The sequence below is a fragment of the Lissotriton helveticus genome, chromosome 2_1, assembly GCF_964261635.1.
Source record: "Lissotriton helveticus chromosome 2_1, aLisHel1.1, whole genome shotgun sequence".
NCBI classification, from domain to species: domain Eukaryota; kingdom Metazoa; phylum Chordata; class Amphibia; order Caudata; family Salamandridae; genus Lissotriton; species Lissotriton helveticus.
This window is the reverse complement of record NC_136059.1, coordinates 1,863,060,998-1,863,085,646: the sequence shown is the minus strand read 5'-3', so window position 1 is coordinate 1,863,085,646 and position 24,649 is coordinate 1,863,060,998.

The window sequence follows — 24,649 nt, the reverse complement described above, 5'->3', positions numbered from 1 at the left end:
CGGTGGGCTGCTGAATAGAGGACTTACAAGGCAATGAAGTGAGGTAGCCTGATTCCAGATGGCATCTAGATTATGCCTGGAGAATTTAGAACAGTCAGCATTCCAGTCATGCGGCTCACGATAAACCTAAGTGGAAACTCCACCTCCGGCCGGTGTGCGACGGGCGATTTTGAGTCCGATCAGCATGGTGGTGTGTAAGAAACAGTTTTCCACCAACACCGGAGTGAGTCGTTACCCTGGAGGTTTTTCGATGAGACAGTTATCGAAAGTGACTGCGAAAAGGGTGATGATACGGTAAATAGCAGTGAGTAATGTTTATCTGTTGACTTTATTCCCAGAGGTAAGTGAGTTAAATATTACGGTGGGACTCATAAGCTGTGATTCCCCTTTGGTGAGCGCAAGTTCATTATGAGGTGTTTCACAAGCTAATATTGTTATCATATGCTTTTGCCCTGGCGTGCCCTAATATAAAGAAAGAAACAGTTGGGTGTACACAATAAGAGAGGTATGTGTAACTTAGAGCTGCAGTAGAGGTTATTTAAGACTGTGAGTCTTCGAAATAGGCACAGCTAGAGGATTATAATGGCTTGGTAGAAGACAGGCGCTATAAGTAACTCATGTGACACAAGGAAACCGTAATCATGATACCAGTACTGGGTGTGTGAGCACAAATGGGCATATACATAGATATGTGCTACAGGTTACATTGGTGTGGCATGCGGTTCCGGCTAAAAGTTCTAAAACACAGTTCGATTATATGTTGGCCGTTACCGTTGGCTTTCATCTTTGAACAATTAAAAAAGAAAAGATCCACCACATGAGCTTGCAGAGATCACTAAGCATGATATCCTGGTTTTATTGAATTTTTATCAAGATTAATTTTCTTTATATATATATATACTGTGGGGCTCTTTTCTTTGGAGTGGCTGAAAGCGCATTTTCTCCGGGATCTCCGTTCCCGGCCAGAGCCCGCCCTGCAGGACCGGAGGCCCCCGGTAAAGCGGAGGTGTTCTTGTGATGTTTAACGAGGGGGCATGGACCGCTCCTCGCCTGTTTGCCAGCACAAATGGACTGCCGAAGCAATGTGGCAAAGGGCGTAAGAGAAAGGGAGAAAAGAGAGGACAACGCCTTTCTTGGAAGCAGTGCGGATGCAGTACAAATCTTAATATCCTGTGGCAACCTTTGCACTAAGCAACGAACTTTTGCACTAAGCAATGTGAATTTGAACTTTATTTGCACCGATTAAGGACAGTAGCTGGCAATATCGCTATTTAAGCAAGACTCCAATACTTGGCATGTCCGTGAATTACCATTGCGATGCATTATGGAGCCTGTAGTATTTTCGAGCAGGCATGTGACCATTGAGTCTTAATAATTGTGCTCACCTGTGATCAAGACATCTGTGACGTCGAAACGCGTTAGGACACGAGCAGGTTGCACAGGGTTGACGAATAAAGTCATCTGCATCATCAGACACTGTGGGGCTCTTTTCTTTGGAGTGGCTGAAAGCGCATTTTCTCCGGGATCTCCGTTCCCGGCCAGAGCCCGCCCTGCAGGACCGGAGGCCCCCGGTAAAGCGGAGGTTTTCTTGTGATGTTAACGAGGGGGCATGGACCGCTCCTCGCCTGTTTGCCAGCACAAATGGACTGCCGAAGCAATGTGGCAAAGGGCGTAGGAGAAAGGGAGAAAAGAGAGGACAACGCCTTTCTTGGAAGCAGTGCGGATGCAGTACAAATCTTAATATCCTGTGGCAACCTTTGCACTAAGCAACGAACATTTGCACTAAGCAATGTGAATTTGAACTTTATTTGCACCGATTAAGGACAGTAGCTGGCAATATCGCTATTTAAGCAAGACTCCAATACTTGGCATGTCCGTGAATTACCATCGCGATGCATTATGGAGCCTGTAGTATGTTCGAGCAGGCATGTGACCACTGAGTCTTAATAATTGTGCTCACCTGTGATCAAGACGTCTGTGACGTCGAAACGCGTTAGGACACGAGCAGGTTGCACAGGGTTGACGAATAAAGTCATCTGCATCATCAGACACTGTGGGGCTCTTTTCTTTGGAGTGGCTGAAAGCGCATTTTCTCCGGGATCTCCGTTCCCGGCCAGAGCCCGCCCTGCAGGACCGGAGCCCCCCGGTAAAGCGGAGGTGTTCTTGTGATGTTTAATGAGGGGGCATGGACCGCTCCTCGCCTGTTTGCCAGCACAAATGGACTGCCAAAGCAATGTGGCAAAGGGCGTAGGAGAAAGGGAGAAAAGAGAGGACAACGCCTTTCTTGGAAGCAGTGCGGATGCAGTACAAATCTTAATATCCTGTGGCAACCTTTGCACTAAGCAACGAACTTTTGCACTAAGCAATGTGAATTTGAACTTTATTTGCACCGATTAAGGACAGTAGCTGGCAATATCGCTATTTAAGCAAGACTCCAATACTTGGCATGTCCGTGAATTACCATTGCGATGCATTATGGAGCCTGTAGTATGTTCGAGCAGGCATGTGACCACTGAGTCTTAATAATTGTGCTCACCTGTGATCAAGACGTCTGTGACGTCGAAACGCGTTAGGACACGAGCAGGTTGCACAGGGTTGACGAATAAAGTCATCTGCATCATCAGACACTGTGGGGCTCTTTTCTTTGGAGTGGCTGAAAGCGCATTTTCTCCGGGATCTCCGTTCCCGGCCAGAGCCCGCCCTGCAGGACCGGAGGCCCCCGGTAAAGCGGAGGTGTTCTTGTGATGTTTAACGAGGGGGCATGGACCGCTCCTCGCCTGTTTGCCAGCACAAATGGACTGCCGAAGCAATGTGGCAAAGGGCGTAGGAGAAAGGGAGAAAAGAGAGGACAACGCCTTTCTTGGAAGCAGTGCGGATGCAGTACAAATCTTAATATCCTGTGGCAACCTTTGCACTAAGCAACGAACTTTTGCACTAAGCAATGTGAATTTGAACTTTATTTGCACTGATTAAGGACAGTAGCTGGCAATATCGCTATTTAAGCAAGACTCCAATACTTGGCATGTCCGTGAATTACCATTGCGATGCATTATGGAGCCTGTAGTATGTTCGAGCAGGCATGTGACCACTGAGTCTTAATAATTGTGCTCACCTGTGATCAAGACGTCTGTGACGTCGAAACGCGTTAGGACACGAGCAGGTTGCACAGGGTTGACGAATAAAGTCATCTGCATCATCAGACACTGTGGGGCTCTTTTCTTTGGAGTGGCTGAAAGCGCATTTTCTCCGGGATCTCCGTTCCCGGCCAGAGCCCGCCCTGCAGGACCGGAGGCCCCTGGTAAAGCGGAGGTGTTCTTGTGATATATATATATATATATATATATATATATATATATATATCAAAAATGATGTTTTATACATGTTTTTTCGAATTGTAGAAATATTTGGTCATCCTCTTGTGTTCTCAGGTCCTGATGAGGCTGAAAATAATGTGAAGGCCAAAATGTGCGAGCCATTTTCCCATCTGGTAAAAAGAACAATTCACTTACATAAAAAAGGAATTGATGAACCTTTTGCTAAGGGACTTCATCAAGAAAGCCAAAGATAAGATTGTGGTCCTCACAATATGCATTTGTCGTTGGATTACAAGATAGATGGATAGATCCAACAACAGCTGCAAAAAGTGATCCATGAATAAGTTAGAGACAGGCCAAAAATGGCCACAACTGTGTATACAATTTGGTTTATGTGTTTGTAATTTAAAGTCATGTCTTGTAAATTTATATTTGCCTTATAAAAAAAGAAAAAAACAAATAATAAGAAAAAATAATTAAAATAACACCGGCGAATAGGTGTTGAAATATATGGTTTTGTAATTTCCTTTTTAAACAAGTGTTGCCAAATTTAAGTTAAATGGCTTGTCAGACACATTTATAGTGTTTGGTCTAAGAATTGATGGGCTTAACGGTATGCCTGCACTCATCCTCTTTTTTGTTATTTAAGGTTTGTGAGCCCAAGAATGGCAGTGTAGATTGAGCATCGCCCTCTTTTGTGTAGCAGTAGTGGGTCTGCAGCACTCATTGTGCCACCCACTAAAGTAGCCTTTTTAAACATTTGTCAAACATGCCACTGCAGCCTGTGCAGTTTTAAACTGCCACTTACACAAGAAAAAGAAACAGATTTACCAGGCCGAAATCTTCCTTTTTCATACACATGTCACTCATAAGGTAGGCCCTAACAGGCACATTCATCAATGTTGGCTTTTGCGATTCCTTAATTGCGAATTTTAAGGAATCACAATTAAGGAATCGCAAAAGCCTATGCATGTAGAAATCGCTTAAAAAATAGCGATTTCTAAACATTCCTTAATTGCGACTCGCAAATTGCGAATCGCAATTAAGGAATACCTCCCCATTCATTCCTATGGGCCTAAAGGCCCATAGGAATGAATGGGAAGACATTCTCAATTTGCGATTCTCAATTAGAGAATCGCAAATTGAGAATGCAATTGCAAGGGTGCCAGGGTGTCAAAAGGACACCCTGTTGCACCCCTGAAATTGATCTGTGCACATATATTGCGCACACACATGCCCTAAGGGCATGTGTGTGCGCAACATGAAACTTTGAAAAATGCGCAAAAGTGCATTTTTCAAAGTTTTTGCAAATTACCATGAAGTTCAACTTCATGGTAATTTGCTCCCCCTATTTGCCAAATCACTGAGTTTTTTAACTTTAATGCATTGCATTTAAGGAGTCGCAAAATGCGATTCCCTAAATGCAATCGCAATTTGATTATGCGTTCTATAAGATCTTATCAGATCTTATCAGGTCCAGCCGTGAAGTTAACCCCTTCACTGCGGGGCTGTTTCCCCCACTCTGCTGGGGGGCGGGGGGGGGGGGGGGCGCGCACAGCGCCCCGGTGCTCATGACAAGCTCAGCTCGTCATGAGTCACGGTGCTCCGGTGCTCATGACATGGCTACACCCATTCCCATGGAACGTTCAGCACAGCAGGGGAATCAGCCAAGCGTGCGAACATTCCATTTAACGGGTGCGGTCATGACGATCTCAGCTCGTCATGAGCACCGGAACGCCGTGGCTCATGAGGAGCTGAGCTCGTCATGAGCACAGGAGGGGTTGATGGGCATGATTCTTCTGGTGATTTCCAAAATTCTGCTTTTCCCAGGTTGCTACAAAGAACCCTAATATGTTTAAACCAGGGTAACTTTGCAGAGCCCGGGTTGCTCAATATCTCTTTCAGCTCAACTCGATATGTGACCAGTTCCAGGGTCACCCATAGCCGCCGCCATTAAGATAGGGGTCTAAGGGCTATCTCTTCACAAATAGGTCTAATGCCCAAGTCCAAGGGTAAGGGAATGAGGGGTGTGCTGGGGGGAAGACCTAGCAGCTGTCTCATAAAGTTGTTCTCAACTTTATTCAAGCTGATAGTAGAGCAATGACCCCACAGTTCTGCCCCATACATTGTAGCACCCCTAGCATGGGTTTTGTAGATTTCAACCACTGGCCCTGCAGGTTTAAATGTAGAGGTTCTATAAAGTTTCATAAGCCCTCCCACTGTCTGCGCTAGCTTATGGCTTGCCTTGGTCATCTGGGGCCCTCATTCCAGATGCTCTGTAAGAGTAACACCCAGGTAATCAAAGACCAACACTCTTTCCAGTGGTGTACCTTGTAAAGATGGGTTAGAGCGAGACTTGTTGGCAGGATTGAAGACATATATTTGGTCTTTGATGTATTAATCTCCAGCCCCCGAATTTTATAGACAGTGTCGTAGCAGTCGAGAATACAGTGGATTCCCATGGCCGACTTTGAAAGTAGGAGGGTATCATCAGCGAACATCATCGCTGGGACCCTACTAGAAGCTAACCTAGGGGCATCATTGTCCTTCACCTCCCTGAGCTGGTCAATGAGTCCATTAATGAAGAGGCAGAACAGAGTAGGAGTGAGGGCACAGCCCTGCCGCACTCCCTTACCAACAGGAAAGCAGGGTGTTAGTTCACTGTGTTTCCCAAACCTTACTGGGGCAGTTATCTTCATGGAGCATTACTAAAATACTGAGGAGGTAGGGTGGGATCCACAATTCTCTAAGAACATCCCAGAATTTCCTCCTGGGAACAAGATCAAAAGCCGACTTCTGATCTACGACAATGAAATAGAGGCTGCCACCCTCTATGACCATAGTTTTCCAGTACAGGAGTTGAAGCCTGAATAGCTGGTCAATGGTGGAAATGTTATTTCTGAAGCCGGATTGATATGGACTCAGGATCTTTTCTTCTTCTATCCACGCCTGTAGGCGGTCAAGAAGTACTCTGGTAAAAAGTTTCTGGGATATGTCAATTAGGCTAATTGGCCCATAATTAGTAGGTAAGAGGAAACAGACTTTTTTTATAGACTGGGACAATTTCTGCCCCCCACCAAGTGTCAGGGGGATCCATCCCGTTCATGATTGCATTGAATAGGGACCATAAGTACGGTCCCCATATTTTCGGTTCCTCCTGAAAAAGATCCCCAGGTATTTTATCCAGGCCCTGTACTTTATTGCTAGAGAGCTTGTTAATGGCATTTAGGACTTCAGATAGGGTGATCTCTGTGGCTACCTCCTCTGCAAACGTGGAGGAAACTGGCAAGTGGTCACCATTTACGGTTATAGCTGCCATGCTGTTATACAGGGAGCGGAAGTGATTCTCCCAAGCTTCAGACGATATGTTTGGTTCAAGGCTGACCTCCCTTGATTGTTGCCTGCACTAACTGTTGCCCAGAAGGTCTTCAGATCTCTGTTAGTTAGTGCAATTTTGAGGATTTCCCACCTTTCCAGTTCCTAGTTCTTTTTTTCCAATTGAATGGTCTCTTTGTACAATGCCCGTTTAAATTTGGTTCCATTTCTGTCCTTTGCCTTAACTGCAACCAGTAGTGCCTGTTAACATTACAACAATTTACATTGAACCATTTGCATTTATGCTGGAGTTTGGCCTTCCTTGGGGCCACTGGGAGGAGTATATCTTCTAATTTTGATGTTAGTTCTAGATGTATTTTTACAACTTCCACATTGGCTATGGGGAAGCCCTTACACCTGCAAGTTCCCCCATTTTTACAAGTATTTGGGTTACCAACAGATAGACCGTGGCCATCTTATCAGGTGTTTGTTTAATTTCCGACCACCTAACTGTTGTTAGTATTGGTCTGCTGTTCCTAAGTATGGTCATAAAATTGGTATTAATGTATCCCAAGTTTAGCATCTTCAATTCCAAAGCCAGGGCATTATGATCACTGTCCTGTCTTGTTATGACACCAAAGTCATGGACCTTTTGCCACAATCTAGTTTCTACCAGAATATAATCCAACAGAGACTCTTGACCTACTCTATTAAAAGTTAACTGCTCCGGATTATCTGATATTGTTCTGCCATTGCACGCTCCTAATGAATGGGCTAGTGTAATTGAACTAATCTGTAATGCCAACAGCGACCAAGCTTTGATGGGTTGAATTTGTGGGTCGGGGATTTGCCAGTAAGAGTCTTCTTTACGAGGGGTGGTGTTACTCGGGTCAATGAGAGGTTCAAATTGACAGTTAAAATCACCCCCTCTGATGAGCCGTACAGTTGGATCCATGGTGGAAATAAAAAGATACAAGTAGTCTATGGTGGTAGATTCTGAACTGATGGCAACCGGTTGGGAATAGACATTAATAAAAGCCATTTTTGTCTTTGTAAGGAAGGTAAGTAGGATACACTGAATATCGTCTGTGGGGGTGGATATCTGCTCAGCTCTACAGCCCCCTAGGTTTTCATGAAACTTGTACCTATGACCAAAGTCAGCGTTCCAAGCTAAGCTGTCCAGATGGGGTTAAAATGTCACAAGCAGCCCTCTGGACTCTTTGCAGTTATGTTTCAATAGCCCAAGAGGTCAGCAGCAAGAAGAGAGATGTGGAATATAGATTAGCCAGGTAGTCCACTCAAGGCTATTTGGATCTTCCAATCTTCCTTTTGTGTCCGAGATGATCCAAAGACCGATGCTACCAACTGCCAGTACTATTTTCTTCAGGATGGGTATTTCAGATGTCAGATCAAAACAGTAAGCTAAAACTAAATGAGGCTCATCAAATTGGTGCTTTGAGTTATTTGCTGCAAGATGGGACCAAGAAATGTGGCCCTGCCCTGCCTCCTCCTCTCACTGACGGGCACAGATGGGCCTGCCGAGGTCTGGGCATGCCCACGCGCATCCTGCACTGCGCGAGGCCAGTGGAGACCTTATTGCGCCTCCGGGCATGGCACGCAGCGTCAGAGGCAGGTGTCAATTACGGGGCGGCTGGGGGATGTGGTTTCACATTGGCAATTCCCCTCACAGCTTGTTAGAGGGAGTGAAGGCAGTGATGGCCATTCCCCTCACGGCTGGGCAATATTTGCCATTCCCCTCACGGCTGGGTTGTTGCAGTGTTCCCAGCGTCCCGTGCTGCGGGAGGCCTCTGGAGATCTTATTGTGCCTCCCTGAAAGAAATGTCTGAAGTTTTCATGTATCTGTGGGGTTAATTTAAATTAAAATGTTTTTCTCTTTATCTTCCTGACATTAGTACAAAGTTATATATGCATTTCACCTACCAAGTGTTTCTTCTCTTTCCTCCTCTTCTTTTATTCAACACTTTGGGCTTAATAAAGTGCGGAGGGTGCTTTAGGGGAAGGAGACATGTGATGTTCTTTTCCTGTCTCCATCACACAGACCTTTCTTGGTCTGGCCACCTCTAAGGGTAGGAGATGGGGGGGAATGGGTGGTGGGGGGAGGGGAAAGGGGGAGGTATTGTGACAACGTGAAGTGTAAATTGCAGAGGTAGCGAGTAGCATATTATGGTTATTCTTCAATAAGGTTGCTAAAGATCAGAGAGCAGTTTGGTAGGAAGGCTATACAAGAAGATTTGCAGGTACAGCACAATATGTGTATTCATTTAATTTATGGCAGAACAGCTGGAAACAATCTTTATGTGGAAACATGGCTAAAGTTCTTATTGCGTCAATTAATATATGTGAGCTTAATGATGTGGCCAAGAGGAGGAGGATACAGGAAGATCTCAAGGTATTAAAGGCAAATATCTATTGTCTTCAGGAGACTCACATTGGCCAGGAATAATAGCAACTTACTCAATTCCCTGGGGTTGAAGGTAGCAGCATACACTACACAAGATGTTAAGACTAAGGGAGTTGCAGTTCTCATCAAAGGCAGCGCTATTAATCCTGGCAGGAAAGCGGTTGATAAGAATGGCAGATGGGTATTATTGGAATGGAGGCATATCACTGGTTCTTTAACCTTATGTACAGTTTATGCTCCTGTTTTAGATGATCCAGGGCTATTCTATTTTCCGGCCAACGAATTGCCATCTTGGCCAGCCCTGGTTGTGATGTGTGGGGATCTGAATCTCAATGGGTCTAGAAACAATCCGGGAACAGATCGGACCACTAGTAAAGGGCGGAAGCCACATTCGATGAGGGTGTTTAAAGATCTTGTAATGGATATTGGCTTGATAGATGTTTGGCCTAAACTTAGAGCTCCTGAGCCTGGATATACTTTTTATTCAGCTCCACATGGCAAGTTTTTCAGACTGGAATATTTTTTTACCTCGACATGTATACTACAAGAGGCACAAATAGAAATCTTCCCCAGAGTTATGTCCAATCATAACCCGAGTAGTTTTAGAGGTTTCAGTAAAAGGCATAAGAAAGGAATATTCTAGATGGACTTTTGAGAGGGCTTTGCTTACAGATCAAAATGTTATTGGATATATGATGGACTGGATGAGGAAGTTTTTTGATAATAACAGTGGTAGTGCCCCTCCAGGTATGATCTGGGATGCTTTTAAAGCGGCAGCGAGAGGTGAAATCTTGCAATATTGTTTGAGTGAGCGACAAAAAGAGGCAGAACAGATCAAACAGTTTTATCAAAAGCTTGCCCGACTAGAAACAGAATTGATCAGTACTGCATAACGTGGTGAGGAAGTTTCAAGAATTCTGAGTTCTGTTAACATTACTAAAGCCTGCCTGAACGATTTTAATACTGAGAGACTTGCGGGAAAATAGTTAGCCAAGAAGCAGGATTGTTATAAATATAGCGAGACAGAGGGCAGATTACTGACAATCAGGGCTAGACATCAGACTTCAGCAGGCTCTATAGACAGGATTAGACCGGATTAGAAATATGCAGGGTAAGGTCGTGACAGAGTCCGCTGAGATCAGAAAGGCTTTTAGAGAATCTTATGAAGACCTGTATTCAGCTTCAACAGAGAAGGTCATTTAAAAAATCTAGAAGCGCAGGAATATGAACCAACTGGAAGGGTTCCATAGGAGGAGGTTGCTCAGCTTGGGGCAGAAATCACACTGGTAGAGTTCTCTAACGCCTTACAAGCTCTCCTAATGGGCAAGGCATCGGGAACTGATTGCATTCCTATAGAGTTTTACAAAGTATTTGTTGTTGAGATACACCGTCCTATGCTTAGAGTATTTCAGGCGATCAAGGAAGGGGCCACACCACCCAGTTTCTGGGGTATCGCGAACATCGTCATCTTTCTAAAAAAGGGCAAAGATCCAACAAACTTAGGCTCATATAGGCCTATAACATTGCTAAACAGTGATGATAAGCTTTATTCTAAAATTCTTGCCTCACATCTGAACTCTGTGATGCACCATCTTGTCTCAGTATGGCAGCATGGTTTTATACAAAGAAGAGAGGGACTGTAGATCATGTTAAGAGGTTAGTTACCCTCTTTGATGCTGCCGAGATCGCTGCTAAACCTATGGGGGTAGCCTTATTAGAAAAGGCCTTCGATGGGGTTTCATGGAATTGTTTATGGCAGACCCTAAAGGCTTATTGTCTAGGGGAACCATTTGTGAAAGCAATACAGGTCTTATATGCTAACCCTGTAGCAAGACTAAGAATTATGGGGGTAGAGACTGCCCCTTTTTCAATCGGCAGGGGAACAAGACAGGGCTGTGCTGCTTCCCCCTTATTGTTTGCCCTGTATTTAGACCCTCTTCTTAGGCATCTGGAGGCCTATTCAGAAATTATTCCGGTTAGACTGCAAGGCGGTGACACCAAGTTGTTGGCCTACACTGATGACGTGGCTATTATCTCGGCTGACCCAGACCATTCAATGACAGATGTAGAGAGTATTGCGTAAGGGTTTGGGACCCAATCTGGCTTTTTATTAAATAAGCGAAAAGGCAGATCGTGACAAATACGTTTATTACAGGCATGGAGAACAGAACTGTTGAAAAAGCAGTTTATCTAGGCATTACCATCTCGGCGAAGGTGGATGATATAGTGGACTTAAACATTACCCCTATAATAGGGAAAATTAAAAATGATCTTCAACGCTGGGATAATCTGAAACTGTCAGTAGTACGGAGATGCAATCTCATCAAAATGATGATCCTGCCAAAACTTCTGTATATTTTTCGCGCAATTCCTTTGGAGACTCATAATGTTTGGTTTAAGCAAATAGAGAAGGAGGTCGCTAGGTTTATTTGGTGCTTCAAGAGGACTAGGAGAGTGAATGTGTACCTCTCCCTTCCTAGGGATAGAGGAGGCTGGAGATTACCTTATTTTAAGTTATATCATTTAGCGGCTTCATTCCAATATTGCTGGCCTCTCTTTGGAGTCAAGGAAATGGACAGGGGGGATCCTGGACAAGTACCAACGATATATGAACCGCTGATAGGCACTCAAGCTAATGACTGTCTCCTGACATTTTATGAGGCAAGTTACTTTAAGAAAATGCGCTTCAAGGTATTGGTCGCTGCCTTCCGAAATTGGGTAGTATAAGGAAGAAATTCAGGGTAGGTAGGTTTAATCGGTATTCTCCGATAATTTGGAATGACCAACTGCCCAGGGCACTGCTAGATGCATGTCTGGCTAGGCGGGGGAAGAGTGGTATATATAGGATAAGGAATTTATTAGCAGGGGATCACATAACATCATTTGACATAGTTAGAGAAAGGTTTAGTGTCGGCCCCCGTGACTTTTTAAAATGTATACAGCTGAGAGATTTTATGCTTAAAAAAGCAGGTGGTGCGGCAGGATTTGGACAAGTACCTTTGATGGATTTACTAACGAGTAATACCGGACTCTTGATTACACAAATATATAAATGTTTGCAGGAAGGTGTGCCAGATGATTTGATTAAACATAGTCTGAAATGGCAGGATAGGTTGGGAGTTGAGGATTCCTGCTTTTTGAGATCACTAGAACTGTGGGACACTACTGTGCAGGCTCAACATTTCAAGACCTTATTCGACTTATATATTACAAAAATGGTCATATAATACATATAACATAATATAAGTAGCTGAAATTGATCAATCACCTCAAACCACTAATTAGGCATACATATATAAACTTACTTCGAATATTTCCCTTTTATATGCTTTAGAACCATACCTCCAGCCCTATATGTTTTATTTATAGCCCACTTACCAACCACTCATAACATCTCCTAATAATGTTGCACTCTAACGTTGTAATCCTACACCTACCTGACTGCAGAGATGCTCTCCTGTCAACCCACACCACGGACCCTTACTTTTGTACTGCAAGCCTCAGACTTCCACCCAATCATTCATTCCAAGCCATAACTATCCCTGTAGAGCAAATTCAAAACCCAAACCATGGCAGGCAACTCCCCCTCCCGCGGACAGTGAGTCCAAACTGGAAGGCCTTCCCCAACATGGTCCCCTCCCAGGGTCTGACACCCCATCCCCCTTGAGGAAGAAACGGCCTCCACACAAACAGTTTGCATGTTGCAAAGGGCCCGACATCCCCCCGAGCGGCGAGGCCGAAGCACTCAGACTGCTCAACAGGCCCATGACCTGCAGTGAGCTCTCCACTGACCACAATATCAGAGTACCTAACAGGCATACAGTCAAGTGTGTAAGGACTCCATTTGTCCCTCCAGTTTACTCTCCTCCCCCGTGTATGGTGCTGTTCATAATGTGTGCTGCCTCAGATAACAGTAGCAACATCATAGGGAAGCGGTCCTGGAGAGTAAACCAACACATCAGGAGAGCACCCCATGCCTCAATACCATATACAGCACCCTCCCTCCCTCATTCTCTGCCAGAGGCCCCGCTCCCTCGACCCTTGGTATTATGACGCGTCAGGAAAGGTTTGTGTGTGTCCGGAATACAGTTAGAGCCTACAGTGTATTGTCAGGAGAAGCGAGGATTCTTCCTGTCTGGCTGGCACTCGAGTCCATCAGTGCCACCGCACCCGTGACCCCGGTCCTGTGGTCCCAATTTTTTTCTGTGGGCAGTCCTGGGAATTCCATTGTCGATTGACCCCCAGGGTATCCAGCCAGTCATTGGCACAGGAGGGCTCGAGAAAAAGTATTGCGTCCCATTGTGTTGTATTTTGAGTTCGGATGGATATGTGAGGCTGTATGCCATGTCATTCTCTCTCAGCCGTTTTTTCATTGCCCAGTATTCTTTCCATAAACCTTGCACCCTGCGGGTATAGTCTAGGAAGATCATGATGAGTCATGACTTGACCATTAAATTTAGGCATGCCATGTGCGCTGGTGTGTTGCAGGATCGCTTCCTATTCGAAAAAATTGTATAATTGAACTATGAATGCAAGGGGTGGCACCCCAGGCTCTGGCAGGCGGCAAGCACCCTGTGCACCCGCTCAATTGTGAGAAATTTTGAAAGTCTTTTGGTATTCAGTGGTCCCGATTAAAAAAGTAATCTGAGAAAAAATCCTAACTTTACAACTTTCGGTATTCACAAAAGGCATTTAGGAGAAGTAAAGTTAGGAATCCTAACTCCCCGATTTCTTTTCTCTGTAGCCCTGGTTCATCACACTCATTTTTGGAGTGACCTGCTTCCTTGTATCGATTCCCAAAGCCCACATCTCACCTCCTGTTACCAGGGCGCTAGGAACCTCAGGGGTCTCTCAGGCCTGAGATGCTAGGCCACGCCCCATGGGCACGCCCGTGGGATTCCTCAACGTCCGACGCAGGAGCCACCTTCAAGCCATAGCCGACCTTTACTCCAGAGCCTCGCACACTCCTTCTTCAGCCAACTGCCTCAGGGTCCAGACCGGACCTTGCACAGCATCGTCTCCTCTCAGGGAAACAAACCCCCCTCTGTAACATGCACCTACCTCACTGGCCATCCAGCTTTCTGGTGTGTGGCTCATTCCCACCGAACGCGGCCGCCTCCATCTATTGCTCGTGGCCTTGAATCGTACCACACCCAGCCGTCGGTACACGTCAGGCACCGGTTCCTTCAGCGAGTCCCAGGACAGCAGTGCCTGAAGCAGGCAGTCACATTCTTAGTACCCTCACCAGCAGGCTGCCAGCCACAGGCATCTCCAGTCTCCTGCCTTCACCTCTGCTTCTGTTGTCTTTAGTTCAGGCTTAACGAGAGTGGGACAACGGGGACAGCTCTCGACCCTGTGTCACTTTGAATTGCTGCCAATGGTATAGGATTATGCAGGATTCATATTTGTTCAGTGGAAGCTCTGGGGAAACATGTCTAGGCAGCCGTCTTGCCTGGCCACGCCCCACAATATCAGCATATTGATAAAGTATATTTACAGAGAAGATAAAATGCAAAATTGAGAATTTTAAAACAGTCAGTAAATAGGAATGGATTTAAAATAGAGGCTAAAAAATAAAATGGTACCTTTAGTTTGATTCATTCATGCAGTATAGGTACAGAAAATAAACGTAATATGAATGCTATGTGGCCTTATTTGAAGCACTGATATCTGCCAAAAGAAAGAGATGTATTATGAGCAAAGCACACACAGTGATATACTAGAGTCTAGCATATTGTTTTGTCTTTTATAAATAAAACCACATTTTGAATATTTTCTTAGCGTGAATTAAATAAAATATTCAATGAATTGTGAATTTGTTTGATATATACTAGTTCAGTATTTCTGTGTATTGCTTTGAGGTACAAACTGTAGAAATTGTGAAGGCCAGGTTGCCGGTCTCCATTAGTGATCCACTGGGGGTCCACAGAAGACAAACGGTTAAGAACCACTGTTCTAACATATTGTTTAATATATACATATCAAACAATTAGAAAGGACATCAGTGTAGGGGTAAGCTGTTTACAACTTTGTAGAATTCTAAAAGAAGATAAAGATGGTATAATCATGATTTAAGGAGAAGACATTTGGAGGGTCAAGAAGGGATGTTATGAAGTAGTCATCTGGCCATCATTATGAGTGCACAGTGAATTTTGTATCTTTTCAGTTGCTATCTAAGAACTTTCCAACAACTCCATTATCACATGGCATTAGCTATGCCTCAGGAGCCTAAATGTTGCACAGAGTGAATTAAAAAGAGAATAGTGAGAAATGAGGCTAGTCAGAGAGCATGTGGTAGAAGAAAACAACTAAACAGCACGATGAAGTTAAATGTGAGATTGAGCAGAGATAATCAGCAGAAAAATAAACAGGCATCAGGATTGAGACGATTCAACTGGGGAGGTATAATCCCCAGCCCAGTGCCTTCCATGAAGAGTTAGGTCCCTAATCATATCTTTCTGAGCTCCGGAGCCCCAAAACGAGGACAGACTCTCAGATGGTATTATGACCCCTTAACTGATCACAAACAGTTGGTTGAGTTGGGTAACACTTACCAGTACTGAGCATTTCAACAACTCTCCCAATGAAGATGATTATTCACGCTGGGCTGCAAAGGCCAATACACACTAAGAAAATGCCATCAAAGGATTGTGAACTCTATTTTTTAGGATCTGGGTATATGGCATATTTGGGCCCAGGCTCAGCCGGTACCCAGTAAAAGTTACCACATTGAGATGTAGATACTACTGCTTTTAGCCATAATTCAAAGTTTGGTTAAAATAACTACATTTTCTCATGTCTATGTAATGGAAATGTCCTGAATCTGTAGGGGGTAGAATTGTCCTGATTTATTTATTTTATTTAAACTTATAATGCGTACAGCTCCCCGCAGTGGGTTTCCCGGCGCTCAGGGACAGACTGAAGAAGAACAACTGGTGTGCTGATATTACTGAAGAGAGGCTACAATTTACTGTTGAAAGAGCCAAGTTTTAAGTCCCTTGCGGAAACGAAAAAGATTTGTTTGTGTTTTTAGGGTCACAGGAAGAGTGTTCCAGAATTTAGGACCCAGATGGGCAAAGGAACGGCCTCCCATTTTAGCTAGCCTAAATCTGGGAACGGAAAAGTCACCATTCCCTGATGATCTCAGAGTTCGGCTAGGCTTATAAGCCTGGATGAGGCCCTGAAGGTATTTAGGAGCTGAGCCTTGCTTAATTTTAAAAACATGACAGAGGGCTTTAAGTTTGATTCTATTGGGAATTTTGAGCCAGTGAAGGTCACGGAGTGCTAGAGAGGCAGATGTTCGCCTGGGGACGTTGCGGAGCAACCTAGAGGCAGCGTTCTGAACAACCTGAAGTTTTTTTATGGTTGTCAGGTCGGCTCCAAGATATAGAACGTTGCCGTAGTCCAGGCGGGAAACAACCAGCGCCTGGACAACCGTTCTTTGAGTTGAAGGGGGCAACATCCACAGGATTTTTTGAAGCCATCTCAGGGTGGCAAAACAGATAGAGGCCACCTTCTCGGCCTGCTGTCTCATAGTAAGGTTCTCATCAATGAGAAATCCGAGATTGCGTACTACCGTAGCAGGCTGCGGGGTAGGTCCCATGTCCTTGGGCCAATGGTGTGGGCCCCAAAGGTCCTTACCCCTGCCTAGCATCACAACCTCTGTCTTATCGCCATTAAGTTTCAGGAAAATACTCTCCATCCACTTGGAGACACAAATCAAACCTTCCTTCAAAGCAGAGGTGTCATTGCATTTTTCCTTGGAAAGGGAGAAGATGATTTGTGTATCATCAGCGTAAGAGTACAAGGTAAGACCGGCCTCCTCCACAATAGTAGCCAAAGGTCTTATATAGATATTAAATAGTAGTAGGCTGAGTATAGACCCTTGAGGAATGCCGTGATCCGATGAGCAAATTGTAGAGGAGGCAGACACAGAAAAAACCTGAAAAGTACGGTCTCTTAAAAAGGAGACTATCCAGGCCACGGCAGCGCCTTCCACACCCAGGGACCGGAGAGTCGCAAGAAGGATGGAATGAGACACAGTGTCGAACGCCGCGCTCAGGTCGAGAAGAATAAGGGCGGATGTTTCTCCGCGGTCGACACTGTGTCGGAGACTATCGGTAACTCCTAGAAGTGTGGTTTCGGTTGAATGATGCGCTCGAAAGCCTGACTGAGACGGATGTAAAAATCCCGAGCTCTCCACAAGGTTGGTCAATTGTGTGTTGATATGCCTTTCCAGGATCTTTGATAGAATGGGCAGCAGTGAGAAAGGTCTAAAATTTGACAAGTTGGCAACATCAGCTCCAGCCTTTTTCAATAAAGGAATGATCATTGCATGCTTCCACTCCTGTGGGACGTGAGACTCAGATAATGAGGAGTTAAGAAGGTGCATCACCACAAGACGTGGGCCAAGTTCGAGCGATTTTAAGATTTTGGCCGGTATCGGATCCTGTGGAGAGCCAGATTTGATACTATTCAGGCAGGAAGAGAAGGAGGCATCATCGAAAAGTGACCAGTTTGTAAGCTTAGCCATTGCAAGTAGTGAGTGACCAGGAATCACTACTGACTCAATCAGAGGTGGATCGTAAGATGTAGAGGGGTTTAGGGAGTCATAGATACGCTCTACTTTGGATATAAAAAATTGTGCAATAGAGTTGCATTGGGCCTCGTCTAGGGCAGGGGGGATGGTACCAAATCTTCTCCTGTTAATTTTTTCACAACAGAAAACGTTACGTGGACAGTTTTGGGCATTAGTAACTGTGTTAGTAACATAGGCGGCTCTAGCCATTTTACATTGGTGGTGGTAGTCTCTAAGGGCTTCCTTATAGGCCACTTTACGAGAGGCAGAGTAGGAACGTCTCCATTTCCTTTCCAAGGTCTTACAATGGGATCTCATGCACTTTAGGTCTTCAGAAAACCAAGGTGCAGGAGACCGGTGGAGTGTGGAATTCTTAGATGTTAAAGGGAGAACGTCATCAATGGCAGAGCTCAACCATTTGGATACTGCAGTATTTAACACAGGTATGGATGTCTCTGTATTAGGAAGTGTGTCCATTAAGCGAGTATTAAACTTGATTGTATCAAGTTTGCTCCACCGACGTATGAGCAGGTCCTTACTGCCATTGTCTATACTCTGAATTTTAGTCAGAGATAGAGCAAAATGTACAGCATAGTGATCTGACCATTCCAGAGGACAGGCTGGAGAAGAACATTCAAATTGAAGGTTAGAAAGAACAGGGTCTAATTGGTGCCCAGCGGAATGTGTTGGTCCGGAATTACATAGCAGAATGTTTAAAGCTTCTAATTCGGATAGGAACAGTTTACTCACATTGCATTGGTCATCTTCCAGATGGAGATTCAGGTCGCCAAGAATGGTGAAATTGGCCGCCTTCAGGGAGAGAGGAGCAATGGTGTCAGCAAAAGACATCCTCCAAGCGTTCATATTTCCGGGGGGCGGTAGATCAAAAGACCTGATAGAGTGAATTGGGAGCTGGTAGCGAATTTAAAATATCCAGCTTCACATCCAGGCATGGGGAAAGCATCGAGGGTACATACATAGTTTGATTTAAAAATTATCGCAATGCCACCTCCTTTACCGGTGTCCCTATCCTTTCTGACCATTTTATAGCCATCGGGGGTTGCCGTGGCAATATCGGGCCCGAGCTCTCATGTAGCCAGGTTTCCGTAAGGAACACTGCATCAGGCTTTTCATCAACTAAGAAATCGTGGATATTATACTTGTGTTTAGGAAGCGATCTACAATTTATGCTCCACAATTGTAATTTGGTGGAAAAAGAGGGAGAACTAACACCCCTAGTTCTACCCCTAGGATTACCCCGTTTATATAATAATTTCATTTGGTTACACAAGGACAACGGCCCATAGAAAAACCACAATGACTGCATTTAAAATTATGAGCAGGCAATGTACATGTAGTGCATTGTACAAAGGGACAGTGATTGAGCCGTTTTAACTCCTCACTAGTGTAGATGGTAGTAGTACCATGGTGGACTGAGGTAGCTAAAGCCAGAGCAGGGTCCATAGTCCCTAGGCCCGTCCTGGCGTGGACGGGCATAGACGGGCCTGACTCTGGCGCGACTCCAGCGCAGGTCTGGCGCGTCCGCTGCGCACAGCTAAGAGTGCCCCTTTTATACACAGCACTGGCCTGCTGAAAGCACTTCCTCCCTATCCAAAATGGCCGCTCCAAAAAAGATCCCCAGGACCGGCCAACTCAGCCCTAAATCGGCTGAGAACTGGCCCAAGGTGAGGAAATACCGGGTAAACAATATAAATGCTCTCCTTATTCGAGGCAAAGTGCAAAAATGCAGTTAGATAAAATAATTATTAAAATTGTTACAATATCGTGGCACAGCAGGGAGAGGGTGCAAGAATTCACACAGTAAAGTACCAAGCAACCTCCCGGCTTTCCGCCTCAGGAGGGAAGAAACACACACACAGCAAGCACAGCACTGATTATTGCCAGTACCTGGATAGGCCCATAAACTAGATGCAGAAACATATGGACTCTAGACTAAGGATTTGCATTGTATAGCCTCTTCTATGCACTTTTTTTTACTCATGACGCAGTGAGATGAATGAATATAGGATTTGCACCAACCACCATCCATCATACATTTTTAGATTGAATAGATCTCTAACATAAGTGATAGGGAGACATACAAATCCTTGAACCCGAATAAGAGCTCACAGTGCTACCATTTTAAAATAAAGGTGACAGGCCTGATGATGAAGCATGATACAGGGGTTAGTAGGGGCTACCATGCTTTTTTCAGGAACACCCTCAGCAGAGACTACTAAACACAATAACCCTCTCTTATTATACGTAGACCCAATATAACCTGTCTCTGTGTTACGGAATTTTTATGAGTCTCTATAATCGTAAAATTACTATAAGTAAAACTAAACTCGTAGCGGCATATTATCAAGGACAGAGTTAAAATTATCGCTGCTTTAACGGCAGGAAACTGCCGCTAAAGAGGCGATAATGGGCTTGATAATATGCCCCTGAGAATTTCCATAGAAACCCATGTTCACACCAGAGCATGAGCTTCTATGGAAATTCACAAGGGCATATTATCAAGCCTATCATCGCCGCTTTAGCAGCAGTTTCCTTGCGCTAAAGCGGCGATAATAATAACTCTGTTTCTTGATAATGTGCCCCGTAGTTTGTGAATACCCCAAAAAATAGTAACCTGAAAAAAAGGGTCTGTTCACATTTGTGAATGAAGTCAACTGTGTTTAGTTAAGGTCTCTGGACTATCAGGTAGCTGTTTTCAAAGGGATGACAAGGTTGAATCTAAATTTTCATAACAGAGGTCTCTGAATATTTCTTGGCTGTTGGCCCTATACAATTATCGTTGTAATCGCATTTATTATATTTTCTCTCTTCTTACTCTGGAAAACCCATTCTATGCCACAAATTGCAGAAGGGAGTTGAAGCCCATTTTATTTCCCGACCCGAAGTGACCCTTCCTTTAAATTTTACTGCTGGCAAGCAGCACAGAAACGGGGCTTCTACATTGAACAAATTGTGAACAACCTGAATTTAAATATTAGGTTCACGTTTTCACAGAAAGATCGGAAAATGGAACCAGTCAAGATATCATTATGGTAATAGCATCAATAGAACTAAGGCCTGCAGTGCGCCCTTACAAAATAATTCATTGTAGTCTGGGACCCTGCTGCAGAACAATTTGCATTCAGGGCAAGTCTGTGTTTATTTTACATCAATGTTTGGTTTTGAAGATTTACCAGTGGCCTTCGGCTAATTTTATGAAAATGCTGTCAAAGGTTATTTGTTCATGGGTCAATCATGTTTCATTTCCCTTTTTTCTCATCTTAAAAAGAATAAATGTATGTACAAGCTTTTTCTTCTTCTGCAGGCTCAAAAACTTGATACTGCTCTCTGTTGCAAATCATTTAGATTAAATTCCTGCCACAGTAAACTTCACAAATCCTGGCAGATTGAGTTTTTTGAGTTCCCGCGGATAGAAGGTTTTTATACTACTCTGCAGCCTTTTGATATCACATTACAATGCAGCGGCACAGCATCCGAGAAAATGAAAATGCAGAACCTAGCCTTGGATAGAGGCAATATTTTCTGAAGTTTATGACGAAAAGACATATTTAAACAAAGTTTTGGTATCTCTAAGACTGCATAGCTTCTTACCCACCCTTTGAATTCGCAGCTAAAAAAGGAGGCATAAAATGTACGAATGTGACAATTTAGCATTTGAATGATTAAATGAACTGCCTTCTTCAGCAGTATGGGAAACAATGTACTTTACAGGCATTTTAACGAAATAAAAAAAATCAAAGCAGCATATTAATCGTCCTGACTTCCATGTATAATTTGATGGGTTGCTACTTTTGAAGACTGCGTGGGACTAAGACACTCTTTGCATAAGCAGTTTATTACAGACTCATTCATCCGTAAAGAAGAGCTTACTGGTTGGAGGACAGAAACATACACAAAAGTGACTTTAAACGCTACAACTGCCATAAACTGAGAAAAATATATTTGTGGCCACAGATTTAGCTCTATCCTATCCCTGCACTCATTCCAGCTCTTGCACTTTTAAACCACTTCCATGCCTTCAATGGCACACTTGTTGTGTACGAACTGTGTATATGGTCTAACTAAAAGGCGGGATGATCCTTCGTATTGTTACATCAGTCAATGAGGAAATTGCTTTTGATTAACGCAACAGGTAAGGTGGAAAAAATCTATGAAGGCCACCTAAACCAGACAGCAGAGTGTATGGCCTAACTCCCACGGTGGAGGGTCTCCCACAATACTTAGAAATCCTCCCAAACTGAAGGTAATCTCTGGGGGATATGTACAATAGAAGTGACGGAGCATGTCGTTAGCCTCCTGGGCTTAACAACATGCTCTGTCACTTCGGAAACACACGGCTGCAACATATTTACAAGAATGTGGTGTTGCCTTGCGTTTCCCCCTGCAATAGCGCTAGATTTACCAACTTAGCGCTAACGCAGGCTCCCTTGCACCAGAGCGCAAGGGAGTGCAAGGGTGTCTGTGTGCAGGGGAGGATTGGTTATGTGTAGGAAGGTGTCCCTTCCTGCACATAAACAATCCTAAAATGTCATTTTGGTTGGCCGCAAACAAAATGCCGGTGCTTCCCCGCATAATTTATCTCTTTCAGATATTGCCTTTGAGCCCACATGCTGCGGAGACTTCAGGGCCTCCTCAATAAGTTCTTATGGAACCACAAGAGGCCTCGCTTTGCGTTTGCCGTGACCACTGCCCCGAAGGCCGCTGGCGGGCTGGGTTTCCCGCTGCTCGCTGCATACTTCCAGGCATCCTTTCTTAGGTACATAGTCGAATGGAATAGACCCTTGTCCAGTAAGCACTGGAACTTTATGGACCAGTCGGTTGCTGGATGTAATATTTGGCAAGAGCTATGGCTGCGGCGTAAGCGTAGGGCATGGGGTTTGTATTCCTCCCCGGTGACATCGCTAACACTAAAAGCCTGGAACCAGCTGGTGCTGCGTAAAGTATGGACTTCCTTCCCCTCCCCAGTGACACTCATAGTAGATAACCCTGACTTTCCGCCGGGTTGTGCATCACCGGTCTTCCATCGCTGGCGAGACAAGGGCTGTAAGCGGGTGGGTTCGCTCTTCGATCTAGACGGGCTGATTCCATTTCCTACGCTGCGTTCGGAATACTTTCAGTTGCACAAGGAGGACGCGTTCTACCACGCACAAGTGGCACACTGGGTGACCCAACCAGCCAATGTAGCACTCATGTCGCGGCCGCTAACGGCCTTCGAACGTTGGCTGGTATGCAAGAAAGATGGCCAGAGTCTTATTTCGGAGCTTTATGCGATGATTCTAAGCTGCTCGCGGAAGCAACGTACGAAAGCGCAAGTCCGCTGGGAAGTGGAGTTAGGGTGTCCTCTGGCGACCAAAGAATGATATCATCATCAGAGGTGGCTTTAGAACAGGGGGTGCCTCAGGGCTCTGCCCTGAGTCCAACTTTATTTAATCTATACATGGCCCCCCTGGCTGAAGTGGTGCAAGCGTACGGAGTAGAGTTAGTCTCCTACGCTGATGACACCCAACTGCTGATCTCTCTGTCTCAAGCACAATCTACGGCAGCATCCAATTTTAAGGCTTGCATGCAGGCTCTGGCAGTATGGATGGACTCGCATTGTTTGAAGTTAAATGGCTCCAAGACTGAGGTAATGGTGGTGGGTGGGGCCAACCTGAGCTGGACAACGGACTGGTGGCCATCATGTCTGGGTCCAATGCCTGTTCCCTGTAAGGAGGCAAAGAACTTGGGAATATGGGTGGATCCCACTCTGTCCCGCGAAGGCCACATTCGTCGCCTAGTGGGAAAGTGTTTTGCGGTGTTGAAAATTCTCAATCACACCTTCGATCTACTTCCTCTAGACGCCAGACGCACCATGACTCAGGCATTGGTAACGTCCCGTATGGATTACGGAAATGTCCTGTTTTTAGGCGCCACAGAAAAAAGCATGGGGCGCCTGCAAGTCCTTCAAAACACAGCCGCTCGTCTTGTCCTGAGACTCCCCAAGAGAGCAGCATCTAAACCTGCTCTAGCGGCTCTACACTGGCTGCCGGTGAGGAAGAGAGTTATGTTTAAATCTCTCTTAATATGCCACAGGATACTCTGGCATAAAGCTCCATCCTATCTTCAAGACCTAGTACATAGGTATGAGCCTAACAGAGCTCTACGCTCAGAAGGGACGGGCCAGCTGACGATTCCCCATGTAAAAAGAGCGAAACTGGGTGGTCGCTCTTTCAGAGTCATAGTGGCTCAAAATTGGAACAGACTCCCGATATGCCTTAGGCTGGAAAAATCAGAGGCCAAGTTCAGAAGTCTTTTAAAAACCCACTTGTATAAAGTTTAATGTATTGCGGGGGCGGGGATGGTGCTATATGCTACTTGGCTAATCTTTATCTCCACAGCGCAGGGACACGCCGGGATGGCGTCGCCAGGCGCTTTATAAACTACTTTATTTATTATTTATGTGTTCTATAGAGCGCACCACACGACATCTAACACTGCTGGGACTGAATCGGCCTACAAAACAGCGACCTATTGGTACAACACGCCTGCGCGCATTTAAATGTGGGACAAAGCAAAGTCAGGCCTCTGCTGGAGGGGTTGTGAGATGTCCGGGACCTTGATCCACTTATTATGGCGCTGTCCGAAACTGGAACGCTATTGGGTCACAGTCCTCGACGAGCTAGATGCTGCTTTTCAGATTATGCTTCCTCGGCTACCTGAACACACGCTGCTGGGGTTACCCCATTCTAAATCTTTCCCTTTGCGCTCACTTAGGGACAGACAGATCGCATTGGCTTTGTTAGCTGTGCGACAGGTTCTTTTGGCTCAGTGGGATTCCCCGGCAATACCTGATTATCGAGATTAGATCCAACGGTTGTGGCATACCCTTGCTATGGAGCGCTTATCCTTGGGTATAGATGGGAAGAGCTCGGAGTATGCTAGACTCTGGGGTCCGTTTTTACAGCTCTAACTCAGGTGGGCGGTGGAGTTTCTCCATTTATGCGGGGTCGACCTCCGGGG